This window comes from Nomascus leucogenys, chromosome 1a (assembly GCF_006542625.1).
Source record: "Nomascus leucogenys isolate Asia chromosome 1a, Asia_NLE_v1, whole genome shotgun sequence".
Taxonomy (NCBI): Eukaryota; Metazoa; Chordata; class Mammalia; order Primates; family Hylobatidae; genus Nomascus; species Nomascus leucogenys.
This window is the reverse complement of record NC_044381.1, coordinates 69,294,386-69,310,479: the sequence shown is the minus strand read 5'-3', so window position 1 is coordinate 69,310,479 and position 16,094 is coordinate 69,294,386. Positions and strand designations below refer to the sequence as shown.

At 38.7% G+C, this 16,094-nt stretch overlaps 1 protein-coding gene across 1 annotated transcript in view; it reads left to right on the top strand.

Annotated features, from left to right (window-relative positions):
- TXNDC16 (thioredoxin domain containing 16) overlaps positions 1-16,094 on the top strand; it is a 122,387-nt gene that overhangs the window by 43,540 nt on the left and 62,753 nt on the right. The gene's annotated exons all lie outside the window — the stretch shown is intronic.

Sequence of the window (16,094 nt, the reverse complement as noted above, 5' to 3'; positions counted from 1 at the left end):
GTTCCTTTTGCTGTGCAGAAGCTCTTTAGTTTAATTAGATACCATTTGTCAGTTTTGGCTTTTGTTGCCATTGCTTTTGGTGTTTTAGACATGAAGTCCTTGCCCACGCCTATGTCCTAAATGGTATTGCCTAGGTTTTCTTCTAGGGTTTGTATGGTTTTAGGTCTAACATTTAAGTCTTTAATCCATCTTGAATTATTTTTTGTATAAGGTATAAGGAAGGGATCCAGTTTCAGCTTTCTACATATGGCTAGCCAGTTTTCCCAGCACCATTTATTAAATAGGGAATCCTTTCCCCATTTCTTGCTTTTGTCACGTTTGTCAAAGATCAGATAGTTATAGATATGTGGCGTTATTTCTGAGGGTTCTGTTCTGTTCCATTTGTCTATATCTCTATTTTGGTACCAGTACCATGCTGTTTTGGTTACTGTAGCCTTGTAGTATAGTTTGGAGTCAGGTAGCGTGATGCCTCCAGCTTTGTTCTTTTGGCTTAGGATTGACTTGGCAATGCGGGCTCTTTTTTGGTTCCATATGAACTTTAAAGTTGTTTTTTCCAGTTCTGTGGAGAAAGTCATTGGTAGCTTGATGGGGTTGGCATTGAATCTATAAATTACCTTGGGCAGTATGGCCATTTTCACGATATTGATTCTTCCTACCCATGAGCATGGAATGTTCTTCCATTTGTTTGTATCCTCTTTTATTTCATTGAGCAGTGGTTTGTAGTTCTCCTTGAAGAGGTCCTTCACTTCCCTTGTAAGTTGGATTCCTAGGTATTTTATTCTCTTTGAAACAATTGTGAATGGGAGTTCACTCATGATTTGGCTCTCTGTTTGTCTGTTATTGGTGTAGAAGAATGCTAGTGATTTTTGCGTGTTCATTTTGTATCCTGAGACTTTGCTGAAGTTGCTTATCAGCTTAAGGAGATTTGGGGCTGAGACAATGGGGTTTTCTAGATATACAATCATGTCATCTGCAAACAGGGACAATTTGACTTCCTCTTTTCCTAATTGAATACCCTTTATTTCCTTCTCCTGCCTGATTGCCCTGGCCAGAACTTCCAACACTATGTTGAATAGGAGTGGTGAGAGAGGGCATCCCTGTCTTGTGCCAGTTTTCAAAGGGAATACTTCCAGTTTTTGCCCATTCAGTATGATATTGGCTGTGGGTTTGTCATAGATAGCTCTTATTATTTTGAGATACATCCCATCAATACCTAATTTATTGAGAATTTTTAGCATGAAGCGCTGTTGAATTTTGTCAAAGGCCTTTTCTGCATCTATTGAGGTAATCATGGTTTCTGTTGTTGGTTCTGTTTATATGCTGGATTACGTTTATTGATTTGCATATGTTGAACCAGCCTTGCATCCCAGGGATGAAGCCCACTTGATCATGGTGGATAAGCTTTTTGATGTGCTGCTGGATTCGATTTGCCAGTATTTTATTGAGGATTTTTGCATCAATGTTCATCAGGGATATTGGTCTAAAATTCTCTTTTTTTGTTATGTCTTTGCCAGGCTTTGGTATCAGGATGATGCTGGCCCCATAAAATGAGTTAGGGAAGATTCCCTCTTTTTCTATTGATTGGAATAGTTTCAGAAGGAATGGTACCAGCCCCTCCTTATACCTCTGGTAGAATTCGGCTGTGAATCCATCTGGTCCTGGACTTTTTTGGTTGGTAAGCTATTAATTATTGCCTCAATTTCAGAGCCTGTTATTGGTCTATTCAGAGATTCAACTTATTGCTGGTTTAGTCTTGGGAGAATGTATGTGTCGAGGAATTTATCCATTTCTCCTAGATTTTCTAGTTTATTTGCGTAGAGGTGTTTATAGTATTCTCTGATGGTAGTTTGTATTTCTGTGGGATCGGTGGTGATATCCCCTTTATCGTTTTTTATGGCGTCTATTTGATTCTTCTCTTTTTTATTCTTTATTAGTCTTGCTAGCAGTCTATCAATTTTGTTGATCTTTTCAAAAAACCAGCTCCCGGATTCATTGATTTTTTGAAGAGTTTTTTTGTGTCTCTATCTCCTTCAGTTCTGCCCTGATCTTAGTTATTTCTTGCCTTCTGCTAGCTTTTGAATGTGTTTGCTCTTGCTTCTCTAGTTCTTTTAATTGTGATGTTAGGGTGTCAATTTTAGATCTTTCCTGCTTTCTCTTGTGGGCATTTAGTGCTATAAATTTCCCTCTACACACTGCTTTGAATGTGTCCCAGAGATTCTGGTATGTTGTGTCTTTGTTCTCATTGGTTTCAAAGAACATCTTTATTTCTGCCTTCATTTCGTTATGTACCCAGTAGTCATTTCAGGAGCAGGTTGTTCAGTTTCCATGTAGTTGAGCGGTTTTGAGTGAGTTTCTGAATCCTGAGTTCTAGTTTGATTGCACTGTGGTCTGAGAGATAGTTTGTTATAATTTCTGTTCTTTTACATTTGCTGAGGAGTGCTTTACTTCCAACTATGTGGTCAGTTTTGGAATAGGTGTGGTGTGGTGCTGAAAAGAATGTATATTCTGTTGATTTGGGGTGGACAGTTCTGTAGATGTGTATTAGGTCCGCTTGGTGCGGAGCTGAGTTCAGTTCCTGGATATCCTTGTTAACTTTCTGTCTCGTTGATCTGTCTAATGTTGACAGTGGGGTGTTAAAGTCTCCCATTATTATTGTGTGGGAGTCTAAGTCTCTTTGTAGGTCTCTAAGGACTTGCTTTATGAATCTGGGTACTCCTGTATTGGGTGCATATATATTTAGGGTAGTTAGCTCTTCTTTTTGAATTGATCCCTTTACCATTATGTAATGGCCTTGTCTCTTTTGATCTTTGTTGGTTTAAAGTTTGTTTTATCAGAGACTAGGATTGCAACCCCTGCCTTTTTTTGTTTTCCATTTGCTTTGTAGGTCTTCCTCCATCCCTTTATTTTGAGCCTATGTGTGTCTCTGCACTGAATACAGCACACTGGTGGGTCTTGCCTCTTTATCCAATTTGCCGGTCTGTGTCTTTTAATTGGAGCATTTAACCCATTTACATTTAAGGTTAATATTGTTATGTGTGAATTTGATCCTGTCATTATGATGTTAGCTGGTTATTTTGCTCGTTAGTTGATGCAGTTTCTTCCTAGCCTCGATGGTCTTTACAATTTGGAATGTTTTTGCAGTGGCTGGTACCAGATGTTCCTTTCCATGTTTAGTGCTTCCTTCAGGAGTTCTTTTAGGGCAGGCCTGGTGGTGACAAAATCTCTCAGCATTTGCTTGTCTGTAAAGTATTTCATTTCTCCTTCACTTATGAAGCTTAGTTTGTCTGGATATGAAATTCAGGGTTGAAAATTCTTTTCTTTAAGAATGTTGAATATTGGCCCCCACTCTCTTCTGACTTGTAGAGTTTCTGCCAAGAGATCAGCTGTTAGTCTGATGGGCTTCCCTTTGTGGGTAAGCCGACCTTTCTCTCTGGCTTCCCTTAACATTTTTTCCTTCATTTCAACTGTGGTGAATCTGACAATTATGTGTCTTGGAGTTGTTCTTGTTGAGGAGTATGTTTGTGGTGTTCTCTGTATTTCCTGAATCTGCATGTGGGCCTGCCTTGCTAGATTGGGGAAGTTCTCCTGGATAATATCCTGCAGAGTGTTTTCCAACTTGGTTCCATCCTCCCCATCAATTTCAGGTACACCAATCAGACATAGATTTGGTCTTTTCACATAGTCCCATATTTCTTGGAGGCTTTGTTTGTTTCTTTTTATTCTTTTTTCTCTAAACGTCTCTTCTTGCTTCATTTCATTCATTTGATCTTCCATCACTGATACCCTTTCTTCCAGTTGATTTAATCGGCTACTGAGGCTTGTGCATTCGTCACGTAGTTCTCGTGCCATGGTTTTCCACTCCATCAGGTCCTTTAAGGACTTCTCTGCATTGGTTATTCTAGTTAGCCATTCGTCTAATCTTTTTTCAAGGTTTTTAACTTCTTTGCCATTGGTTCGAACTTCCTCCTTTAGCTCAGAGTAGTTTCATTGTCTGAAGCCTTCTTCTCTCAACTCGTCAAAGTCATTCTCTGTCCAGCTTTGTTCTGTTGCTGGTGAGGAGCTGCGTTCCTTTGGAGGAGGGAAGGTGCTCTGATTTTTAGAGTTTCCAATTTTTCTGCTCTGTTTTTTCCCCATCTTTGTGGATTTATCTACCTTTGGTCTTTGGTGATGGTGACGTACAGGTGTGGTTTTGGTGTGGATGTCCTTTCTGTTTGTTAGTTTTCCTTCTAACAGTCAGGGCCCTCAGCTGCAGGTCTGTTGGAGTTTGCTGGAGGTCCACTCCAGACGCTGTTTGGCTGGGTATCAGCAGCAGAGACTGTAGAACAGCGAATATTGGTGAACAGCAAATGTTGCTGCCTGATTGTTCCTCTGGAAGTTTTGTCTCAGAGGAGTACCTGGCCGTGTGAGCTGTCAGTCTGCCCCTACTGGGGGGTGCCTCCCAGTTAAGCTACTCGGGCATCAGGGAACCACTTGAGGAGGCAGTATGTCCTTTCTCAGATCTCCAGCTGCGTGCTGGGAGAACCACTGCTCTCTTCAAAGCTGTCAGACAGGGACACTTAAGTCTGTAGAGTTTTTTGCTGCCTTTTGTTTGGCTATGCCCTTCCCCCAGAGGTGTAGTCTACAGAGGCAGGCAGGCCTCCTTGAGCTGCGGTGGGCTCCACCCAGTTCGAGCTTCCCGATTGCTTTGTTTACCTACTCAAGCCTCGGCAATGGCGGGCGCCCCTCCTCAAGCTTTGCTGCCACGTTGCACTTTGATCTCAGTCTGCTGTGCTAGCAATGAGCGAGGCTCCGTGGGCGTAGGACCCTCCAAGCCCTCCGGCGTGGGATATAATCTCCTGGTGTGCCGTTTGCTAAGACCGTTGGAAAAGCGCAGTATTAGAGTGGGAGTGACCCGATTTTCCAGGTTCCATCTGTCACCGCTTTTCTTGGCTAGGAAAGGGAATTCCCTGACCCCTTGCACTTCCTGGGTGAGGCGATGCCTCGCCCCGCTTCGGGTCACGCTCAGTGCGCTGCACCCACTGTCTTGCACCCACTGTCTGACAATCCCCAGTGAGATGAACCGGGTACCTCAGTTAGAAATGCAGAAATCATTCGTCTTCTGTGTCGCTCACACTGGGAGCTGTAGACTGGAGCTGTTCCTATTTGGCCATCTTGGCTCCACCCCCCTGTAGTATTAGTTTTGAAATTAAAAAACCAAAACTTTGGAAACTTCATAATGACTTCAGTTAAGTGTGGTTTTACCTGAAAGCATAGCATGGCAAAAAATTAAGGGCATCATTTATATTGTATTCTGTAGGAACAATAGCCCCTTGAAATACACATTTTATAAAATACAATGTCAGTGGTACTTTGTAGAGTTGTGCCGTGCAGGTGACCCTGCTCTAACCACTGTTCACCCAAAAGGAATATTAAATTGTTAATCAAAGTCTGGAGTAGGGTTTGCTTCAACACTTTCACAGAATAATGCATAAGCATTTTATTTGTTTGAACTTTTTTTCCTAGACAACTAGGGAACTTGGATATAGGATTCAGGCAGAGGCTCCAGAAGCCCTGGTAGACACTGAAATAGGTAGGAATGACCAGTAGCATAAAGCCAAGAAAGATCTGAAAGGCTGAATTGAAGATCAGAGCCGAATTGGAAAGCTAAGCTGAGAATTCAAACCTTGATGTCAGCCTAGAAATACTTGGCAGAGAGAGGCCTAGAAGCACAGATTCGTGGACTTCCATAGACCAGAACAGAGAAAATGAATGCAGAGTACAGAAAAGGAGATAAAGCCTCGAAAGATTCCTTGAGACTATTGGAGGGTGGCTAAGGTCTTACCCCAGTGGAATTAGAAAGATGTTAGAATCCTCAGCTGGTTTGGTCACTTTTATGTTTTAGTACTTTAAACATTTGACCATATCAGTATTTGAGGTTGTTTTTCGTTCTTAAATAATATATTTGAGGTTAAAAAAACTGAGTAACGCCAAACACTTTTATAGGAAACACCTCTTAGACCAAAATTTGTTCTAACTGGGTTATACCCTTTGATGGTATAGTTAACTGCAATGAGATAGAGAGGTCCCAAAAGGTGGTACCTAAATTTGTTGACTTCTTACAGGTTCTTGTTAGTAGCTGACTTCACAGGACTTTGAATTCATGTTTCTTGCTTTATTCTTACTCTCTCATAGTACCACTGAAGCTCATTACCCCTGTTATGTTAGACATTATTCTATATACAAGCCCTTGGGGTTTAATCATGGTTGGGTTTTGTGTGTTTAGTAAGATGCTTTGCAAATTAGCCTGGGTTTCTGGGTTCAGGATCTGAAATAATTTGGTATGTTTACAAAGTCTTTTTATAAACTAATAAAAATGGAAAGTAGGATTCAGGCTTTTTTGTAAACTGCATTGTGTCTGATCATTGCAATTATATGTATTATTAGTTCACTTCTAAGCATATGAAAATAGATGCAGATTGCTTTTGTGTGTGTTTATTGCTTTTTTTTTCTTTTAGGTAAACAGGGTACTTGGACACCTAATTGTAGATATATAACACAACTATGTCTTAAACTCATGATGGGAGGTGTGTCATTTTGATCATGTCAAACTGAAAATCTTGAGCATAGAATTTTTAAGTGAATTTCAATCTTAAATAGGTTAAGTAAGATTCTGCCAGCTATGGAGTTGTTTTAGATGTATTATTAAGGTTCCCAACAGTGAACACAGATGGGAAAATGGTTCAGTTATTGTCCTGTTGGCAAATACCAAGGACATTTTAGAATGCTGATGATTTTCTCCATGATGGATTCAGTTTATATTTGTAGATAGAAGGAAAGCTTTTATCTGAATCCCAAGAAGAATTCTCAAGTGCAAATATCTAATAAAATGTTAAAAGATGGGTAAGTTTATACATTTTTAATAATTTCTGAAATTTTTACATTATTTTTTGTTTGTTCATCTAGCTGTCTGTCTCAGACAGATTCAAGACACTTGAATTAAATTAAACCTACTCTTTTATATAGGAAATTAGAAAGATGCTCTTATGATTTATTCATTTAGCTCCTATTTCTAGATAACTTATGTGGCAGTGTTCAATATTGTACAGCATAGTGTTTCCTAACATGGTTGTTTTAGAGCCTTTTTTACCATTGTTGTAAAAACCACGTGAGATTACCCTCATCACAATTTTAAAGTGTATAATACAGCATTAGCTGATGTACGTTGTTGTACAGCAGATCTCTGGAACTTTTTCATATTGCATGACTCAAACTCTATACTCATTGAACACGCAACTTCACATCTCCCCTCTACCTGACCACAGTCCTTGGCACCACCAGTCTACTTTCCATTTGTATGAGTTTGATTACTGTAGATACCACATATACACTGAGTTATGCCATATTTGTTTTTGCAGTTGGCTTATTTCACTTAGAATAATGTCCTCAAGGTTAATCCATGTTGTAGTGTATGTCAGGATTTTATTCTTTTTCAAGGCTGAATAATATTCCATTGGACATATATACTGCATTTTATTTATCCATTCATCCATTGATAGTCATTTAGGTTGCTTCCACCTCTTGGCTATGGTGAGTAATGCTGCAATGGACATGGGTATTCTGTGAGATCTTTTTTCTCATTCTTTTGAAAATATACCCAGAAGTGGGATTGCTGGATCATTTTTAATTTTAGTTTCATTTTTAATTTTTGAAGAACCTCCATATACTCAGCCCTCTGTATCTGTGGATTCTGCATCCTTGGATTAAACCAACTGCAGATAAAAAATAATTAAAACCCAATAAAAATAAAAATATAACAATAAAAATAATACAAAATTAAATTATGGTATAACAACTATTTACATAACATTTACATTGTATTTGATATTATAAATAATCTAGAGATGATTTTAAGGTATACAAGATGGAGTGTGTAGGTTATATGCAAATACTATGACATTTTATATAAAGAACTTGAACATTTATGGATTCTGGTATTTAAGGGGTGTACATAAACTGATTCCTTATGGATACTGAGGAATGACTGTACTGTTTATATAGTGCCTGCACCATTTTACAATCTCACCAACAGTGCACAAGGGTTCAGTTCTTCATATCTTCACCAACATTTGTCATTCTTTTCTTCCTTCTTTTCTATCTTTTTTTTTTTTTTGATAGTGGCCATTTTAAAGGATACAAGATGATACCTCGTGGTTTCGAGTTTTATTTTCCTGATGATTAGTGATGTTGAGCATCGTCTCATATGCTTGGCCATTTGTGTATCTTCTTTGGAAAAATGTCTATTCAAGTCTTTTGTCCATTTAAAAAATTGAGTTATTTGTTTTGTTATTGAATTATGGGGGTTCTCTATGTGTTCTGTATGTTAACTCTTTATCTCATATATGGTTTGCAGACATTTTCTCTCATTCTTTCAGTTGTCTTTTTACTCTGTTAGAAGTTTTAGTTTGTCTATTTTTGCTTTTGTTGTTTGTGCTTTTGTTGTCATATCCAAGAAATTGTTGCCCATTTCAATATCATGAAACTTTTCCCTCTATGTTTTCTTTTAGGAGTTTTACTTTTGGGTCTTATGTTTAGGTATTTAATCCATTATGAGTTAATTTTTGTATATGCTGTAAGATAAGGGTCCATTTTCATTCTTTTGCATGTGGATATCCAGTTTTCCCAGCACCATCTATTGAAGAGACTGTCCTTTCTTTACTGAGTGGTTTTGACATCCTTGTCAAAGATCATTTGAACATATACATGAGGGTTTATTTGTGGGCTATTTTGTTCCATTGGTCTATGTGTCTGTTTTTATGCCAGTACTAGGCTATTTTGATTACTGTAGCTTTGTAATATATTTTGAAAGCAGAAAGTGTGAGGCCTCTAGCTTTGTACTTCTTTCTCAAGATTGTCTGGGCTATTTGAAATCCCTTGAGATTCCATATGAATTTTAGGATTTTTTTTCTATTTCTGCAAAAAATACCATTGGGATTTTAACAGGGATTGCATTGAATCTGTAGGTTGCTTTGGGTAGTATAAACATTTTAATAATGTTATTAATTCTTCTAATCCATGAACACAGAATGTCTTTCCATTTATTTATGTCTTTTAAATTTTCTTTCAGCAATGTTTTGTAGTTTTCAGTATAAGGGTCTTTTACCTCCTTTGTTAAATTTATTCCAAAGTATTTTATTCTTTTTCAATGCTATTGTTAATGGGATTATTTTCTTAATTTTATTTTTGGATTGTTCATTATTAGTGTATAGAAATGCAACTGATTTTTGTATGCTTATTTTGTATCCTGCAAAATGGTTCTCATGGTTTTCTGGTGTGTGTGAATGTGTATGTGTGTGTGTGTGTCATTTTTAGGGTTTTGCACATATAAGATCCTATTACCTGTGAACAGAGATAATTTTACTTCTTCTTTTCCAATTTTGATGCATTTATTTGTTTTCCTTACCTAATTGCTGTGGCTAGGACTTTCAGTTCTATGTTGAATAAAAGTGTCAAGAGTGGATATCCTTGGCTTGTTCATGGTCTTAGAGGGAAAGTTCTCAGTTTTTTAACCACTGAATATGATATTGGCTGGGCTTTTATTTATGGTCTTTAATATCTTGAGGTAATTTATTTCTATTCCTAGTTTTTTGTGAGTTTTTATCATGAAATTGTGTTGAATATTTTCAAATGCTTTTCCTGCATCAATTGAAATGACCATGTGATTTTTGTCCTTTGTTCTGTCAATTTGGTATACAGTATTACATTAATTAGTTTCTGTGTGTCAAACCATCCTTGCATCGCAAGCATAAATCCCACTTGCTCATGATGAGTGATCCTTTTAATGTGCTGCTGAATTCAGTTTGGTAGGTTTTTTTTTTTTTTTTTTTTTGAGACAGAGTCTTGCTCTGTTGCCCAGGCTGGAGTGCAGTGGCGCAATCTCGGCTCACTGCAACCTCTGCCTCCCGGGTTCAAGTGATTCTCCTGCTTCAGCCTTCTGAGTAGCTGGGATTACAGGTGCATGCTGCCATGCCCTGGCTAATTTTTTGTATTTTAGTAGAGATGGGGTTTCACCATGTTGCCCAGGCTGGTCTTGATCTCCTGAGCTCAGGCATTCTGCCCACCTCAGCCTCCCACAGTGCTGGGATTACAGGCGTGAGCCACTGCTCCCAGCCCAGTTTGGTAGTTTTTGTTGAGGATTTTTGCCTTAATATTCATTAGGGATATTGCTCATACTGCTCTGTAGTTTCCTTTTCTTGCAGTATTTTTGACTTTAGTATCAGGATAATGCTGGCCTCATAAAATGAGTTTGGAAATATTCTCACCTCTTCAAATTTTTGGAAGAGGTTAAGAAGGATTGGCATTAATTCTTTAAATGTTTAGTTGGATTTTCCAGTGAAGCCATCTGGTCCTGGACTTTTCTTTGTTGGGAGGTTTTTGATTACTGATTTAATTTTCTTACTAGTTCTAGATCTGTTCAGGTTTTCTATTTCTTAATGATTCAGTCTTGGTAGGTTGTATGTCTCTAAGAATTTTTCTTCTAAGTTATCAAATTTATTGGCATATAATTGCTCATAATAGTCTTTTATCCTGTTTATTATATCATTTTTGAAAGTTAACTTTTAAGTAATTTTAGTTATTTAATAGTAATACATGAATTGTAGAAAATATTGGTAGTTGTACCCCAATGCAAGAATGTTTCTGTCACTTTTATATCTACTCTTATACTAATTTCTATTTATATTACATATTTTATTTAATTTTAATTTTTATGATACTACCTACCCTATGACTTTCTCTGCCTATCAAGGACGTTTGTGATTTTGTTTCTTGTCAAATGGAATGGATTATAACTTCATAATTAGGCCGCGTGCAGTGGTTCCTGCCTATAATCCCAGCACTTTGGGAGGCTGAGGTGGGTGGATTGCTTGAGGTCAGGAGTTTGAGACCAGCCTGAGCAAAATACGAAGACCCCCATCTCTACAAAAACATAAAAAATTAGCTGGGTATGATGGTATGCACCTGTAGTCCCAGCTACTTGGGAGGCTGAGGTGGTGGGAGGATCACCTAAGCCTGGGGAAGTCAAGGCTGTAGTGAGCTGTAATCATGCCACTACTCCAGCCGGGCAACAGAGTGAGACTCTGTCTCAAAAAAAAAAAAAAAATCGTAAAATCATAAAAAAACATAAAAAAAATCTTAATTAGGAAACTTACAAGATTTTAAAAGAATTATACCAACTTGTATGGTAAGAGACAGAAATAGCACAAAATGATATATGTACTTTATACCTCCAAATTTTTAGGGGCAGGGGAAGGCTAAGAAATCTACTCAGCTGCAATCACAGGCTTTAAAAAAAAAAAAAAAAAGACGAGTTGGAGGGCAGACCTAGGCCCAGACTTTGTAACCAAGAGTCTCAAGTTCAGGGAACAGGACTGAGCCCTAATCAAGGAACTGGCAACATATGCCTGAATGGACCTCAGACTTGCTATAGACCAGTGACTATCGTGTGCCTCCGTTTTTCCCCGCTTCAACTAGGAGTGTATATAGTGGTTATATTATGCCTGTCCCATCATTGTCTGTTGCGTATGTATCGGGGAAAATGATCTGTCTCTTTTTTTTTTTTTTTTTGAGATGGAGTCTCATGCTGTCACCCAGGCCGGAGTGCAGCGGAGTGATCTCGGCTCACTGCAAGCTCCACTTCCCAGGTTCAAGCCATTCTCCTGCCTCAGCCTCCTGAGTAGCTGGGACTACAGGTGCCTGCCACCACACCCGGCTAATTTTTTTGCATTTTTAGTAGAGATGGAGTTTCACCATGTTAGCCAGGATGGTCTCGGTCTCCTGACCTTGTGATCCGCCCGCCTCAGGCTCCCAAAGTGCTGGGATTACAGGTGTGAGCCACCATGCTGGCCGATCTGTCTCTTTAGTTCACAGGTCTTCAGAATGAGAGGAATAGTTTTCAAGGAGCTGTATGCAAAGGACTTATCTGCACCTGGAACTAAATGTAGATGATGTATTAAACTTTGCACAGGTCTCAATCAAAGCTTGATGGGATAAGGCTTTAGGAGTCTTTGAGGGAGGTGTGTATTTTACACATGGAAGGGATATGAGTTGTTTTAGCCAGGGGGCAGACTACGGTTGCAGTAATCCCTCCCACATACAAAAGAGGTTCACTCCTTTCTCCAAGACTCACAAAGTCCAACAGTACCTCCCATCCCATAATCTCCCCTTATCATGTCACCCTATCACTGTGCGTGTGGGATGGTGGAGTCTATGACTTCTCTACCTGAACCTGGTTGGGCTTTTGTAACTGCCTTGACCAACAGAATGAGGCTAAGGTGATGATATATGACTTCATATATCATTAATGGCAATATTTCACAAAATGTCATGTGCCTCTGCCTTGCTCTCTTTATTTGCTCATTCTTGAAAACCCCCACCTTGTTGTTAGACTAAGCAGCCTGGGAGAAGCCCATAAAAAGGAGAATCAAGGCCCTTAGACCACAGCCCTGGCTGAGCTCCTAATAGTCAGCAGCAGCTTATTAGCCATGTGTATGAGCCATCTGTAAAGTAGAATCTTCAGCCTCCAGTTGAAATAGCCTACTAATGCCACATGAAGCAGAGATGAGCTTACACATATTTGAGCAAAAGAAATGATTCTTGTCGTTTTAAGGTACCAGGTTTTAGGGTACTTTGCTACACAGTGATAGTTGCTCAAAGCACACCCCTCAAGTGATCTCATTTGTTTCTGTGGCATTAACTACACGGATTCTCAAATCTGAATTTTCAGGTCACATGTTTATTTGGAGCTCCCACCCATCTATCTAACTGTTAATTAGATGTATCCCTCCTTATATATGTGATCCTGAATTCATGCAATTCATAAATGGCTTCACTTTACTTACACAATAAAGCCCCATTTTCTTGGCAGGATATTCATGGCTTTCAGTGATCTGGCCCCTTGCCAGATTTCTAGCCTTACTGACTATTCCTCCTTTTTGCTTTATGATACTGAATTACTAACAGTTCTCCTAATATACAAGGAAAAAAAAACAGGCATTTTTACTCCTTCAGGGTATTCCACTCATCTAGGTTTTTGGCAGAAATTAGCTGCTTGTGGTTGTAAGACCCAGGTTCCTGTTTTCTTGCTGGCTGTTGGACAGGGGTTGTTCTCATTTCCTACAGGCTGCTCTCAAGCCCTTGCCACATGGCCCTCTCACAACATTGCAGCTTGCTCCTTCAAAGCCAGTGGGAGAATCTTACTTGAGTGTGTTACAACAGACTCCTACGTAATGTCACGTAACCAAAGGAATGGCTACCCACGGTTCCTACTGACACTCGGGAGGGGATTATACAAGATTTGTTCACTAGGGGGTAGTAATCTTGGGGGCTGTATTAAGAGTACTTAATAACTCAAGTTATTGAGTACTATATATATATAACTATATACTATATATAGTTATATATAGTATATCTATACTATACTGGTATATATACTAGTATATATATATACACTATACTAGTAGATATATAGCATATATATACTATATATACACTATATATATGCTATATATAATATATATGCTATACATATACTATATATGCTATATATACACACTATATATATGCTATATATATAGTATATATACTATATATATACTATATATGTACTATATATAGTATATATATACTATATATATACATACTATATATATACTGTATATATATATATAGTCTGTCTACCATAGGTAAGTATAGGATTCTCTTTAGCAATTTTTAGGAAAGATATATATACACTATACTAGTATATATATACTATATATATATATGTAGATACATATACACTATAGATATATATACACTATACTAGTGTATATATACTATATAGTATATATATAGTATAGTGTATATATATACTATATATATACATATATAGTATATATATAGTATATATACACTAGTATAGTGTATATATATGTTTCCTAAAAATTGCTAAAGAGAATCCTATACTTACCTATGGTAGACAGACTTCTAAGATAGCTCCCAAGATTCCTATTCCCTGGTGATAGGAATCACTTTGGGAGGCCAAGGTGGGTGGATTGGCTGAGTCCAGGAGTTCGAGACCAGCCTGGGCAACATGGCAAAACCCCATCTCTACAAAATATGTAAAAATTAGCCGGGCGTGGTGATACATGCCTGTAGTCCCAGCTATTTGGTGGAGGTTGAAGTGGGAGGATTGCTTGAGGCTGGGAGACAGAGGTTACAGTGAACTGAGATCCTGCCACTGCACTCCAGCCTGGGTGAGAGAGCAAGACTCTACCTTGGAAAAAAAAAAAAAAGTTTAATTATTAGAAAGTTTGGGAGAATGCATCTTCCTTTGTATCTGCTTTTATCCACTCTTGGTTATTCAGTAGGCTCTTTCAATCTGACAACTCATGTCCTTCAATTGTGGGAAAATTTTGTGTTTATTTCAGTGATTATTTCTTCTATATTCTCCCTTCTCTTTTTCTGTGACTTGCATTATTTAGATGTTAGACCTCTTGAACTAGTCCTTCAATTTTATTACTTTTTTTTCTCTATCTTCCATCTATTTCTGTTGTGCTTTCTGGGAGATTTATTTAACTTTATTTTTCAATTCTTTATGAATCCAGTGTCTTCCCATCTCCTTGAGGTTGTCTATGGTGGTTTCTGAACCTTTCTTCTTCCCATATAGTCTGTATTTTCTCTATGTTATTTATTTTTCCATGTGTTCTAGTCTCTGTCTTTCGTGTTAGAGGCTTTCCTCAGGTGTTTGTTAATCCTTGGATATCTATTCATAATTTAGAATTTGAAACTAAAAGCTGATTGGAAATTCTAACATTGGTGTGACTTGGTGACTTTTAAATATGTGTGTGTGTGTGTGTATATATATATATATATATATAAAACAGTGACGTGTTCACATTTTATTTCTTCTCTAATCTTCTTTTTAAAATTTTATTTAATTTTTTCTTTAAAAAAAAAATAGAGACAGGGTCACGCTTTGTAGCCCAGGCTGGTCTTGAACTCCTGAGCTCAAGTGGTCTTCCATCTTGGCCTCCCAAAGTGCTGGGATTATAGGCGTGAGCCATCGTGCCTGACCTTTTCATTAATCTTCTTAGTTTCTTACTATCACAATGGAATGATGAGAAAACAAAACAAAAACATCAGTCTTTGCAAATCTCTGACAAAGAGCAGAGACTTCAAGGCAGTTGGGGTTGTGGGAGACTTGAGAGATGTGGCCAAAATAGTACTGACTCTCTTTGGCTGACTGGGCCGAGGAGGGTTGGGAAGGGGGAATGGTGAGAAGGTGGCACCATTGTAAGCTGTCCTTGACATTTCTGCCCCATGACTGGCAAGTGTCTGATCTGCACAGACCATCCCATGGTATTTCTCAGTGCCTTCTGGCCACCTGGCCACATGACACCCCACCTCCCTGCCTAGTTCAAATGTCCTGGGAACGCCAAGCAGTGCTCAGATGGACCCTGAAGCCAGCTGTGCTGGGTGGCGGCAAAAGAGGAGCATGGAGGAGGGGCAGAGGCAGGCAACACTGTTCCAGATTCTCACACATTCTCTGTGTGAGAATTCAAGGAGTGTGGTTGAGTCTTGTCTGGGAGACGTCTATGGTGGAAGATGGAGAAGGTGCGGGTAGCAGTGGCAGAAGTCTATGTCTCTTAGGCAGTAAGCAGACTGAAGAGGTGAGCAGGGCCAAGCCTAGAGCTCCATAAAGTAATTGGGCCTGGCCTGCTTTTTGGCGAGTCCCAATGTCAGTATCTTTAGGCTTTTGGGGTTACTCACTCCCCCAAAAAGGATACAAATTCCAATTGAGGACAAAGGCCTGGCTGCTGGCATTCTGGGAACTGAGTGGAAAGGGACCTGGGGTGAGGGGAACGTCTCAACATTTGGTTACTTAATCCCCCTGATTTCGGCATGGTGTCCACACTGTCAGCTGTTCCTAGATTTCTGCTGGTGTAGGGAAGTGACAGTTGTTTAAACTCGTAGAGTTGGGGAGGGGAATTTAGGGATCTAACTACCTTTCAAAAGCTTTGACACATTCCTCCTTATTTTAGAGCCTTCCTGTCACTTCCCTTCCAACATTTCCTTCC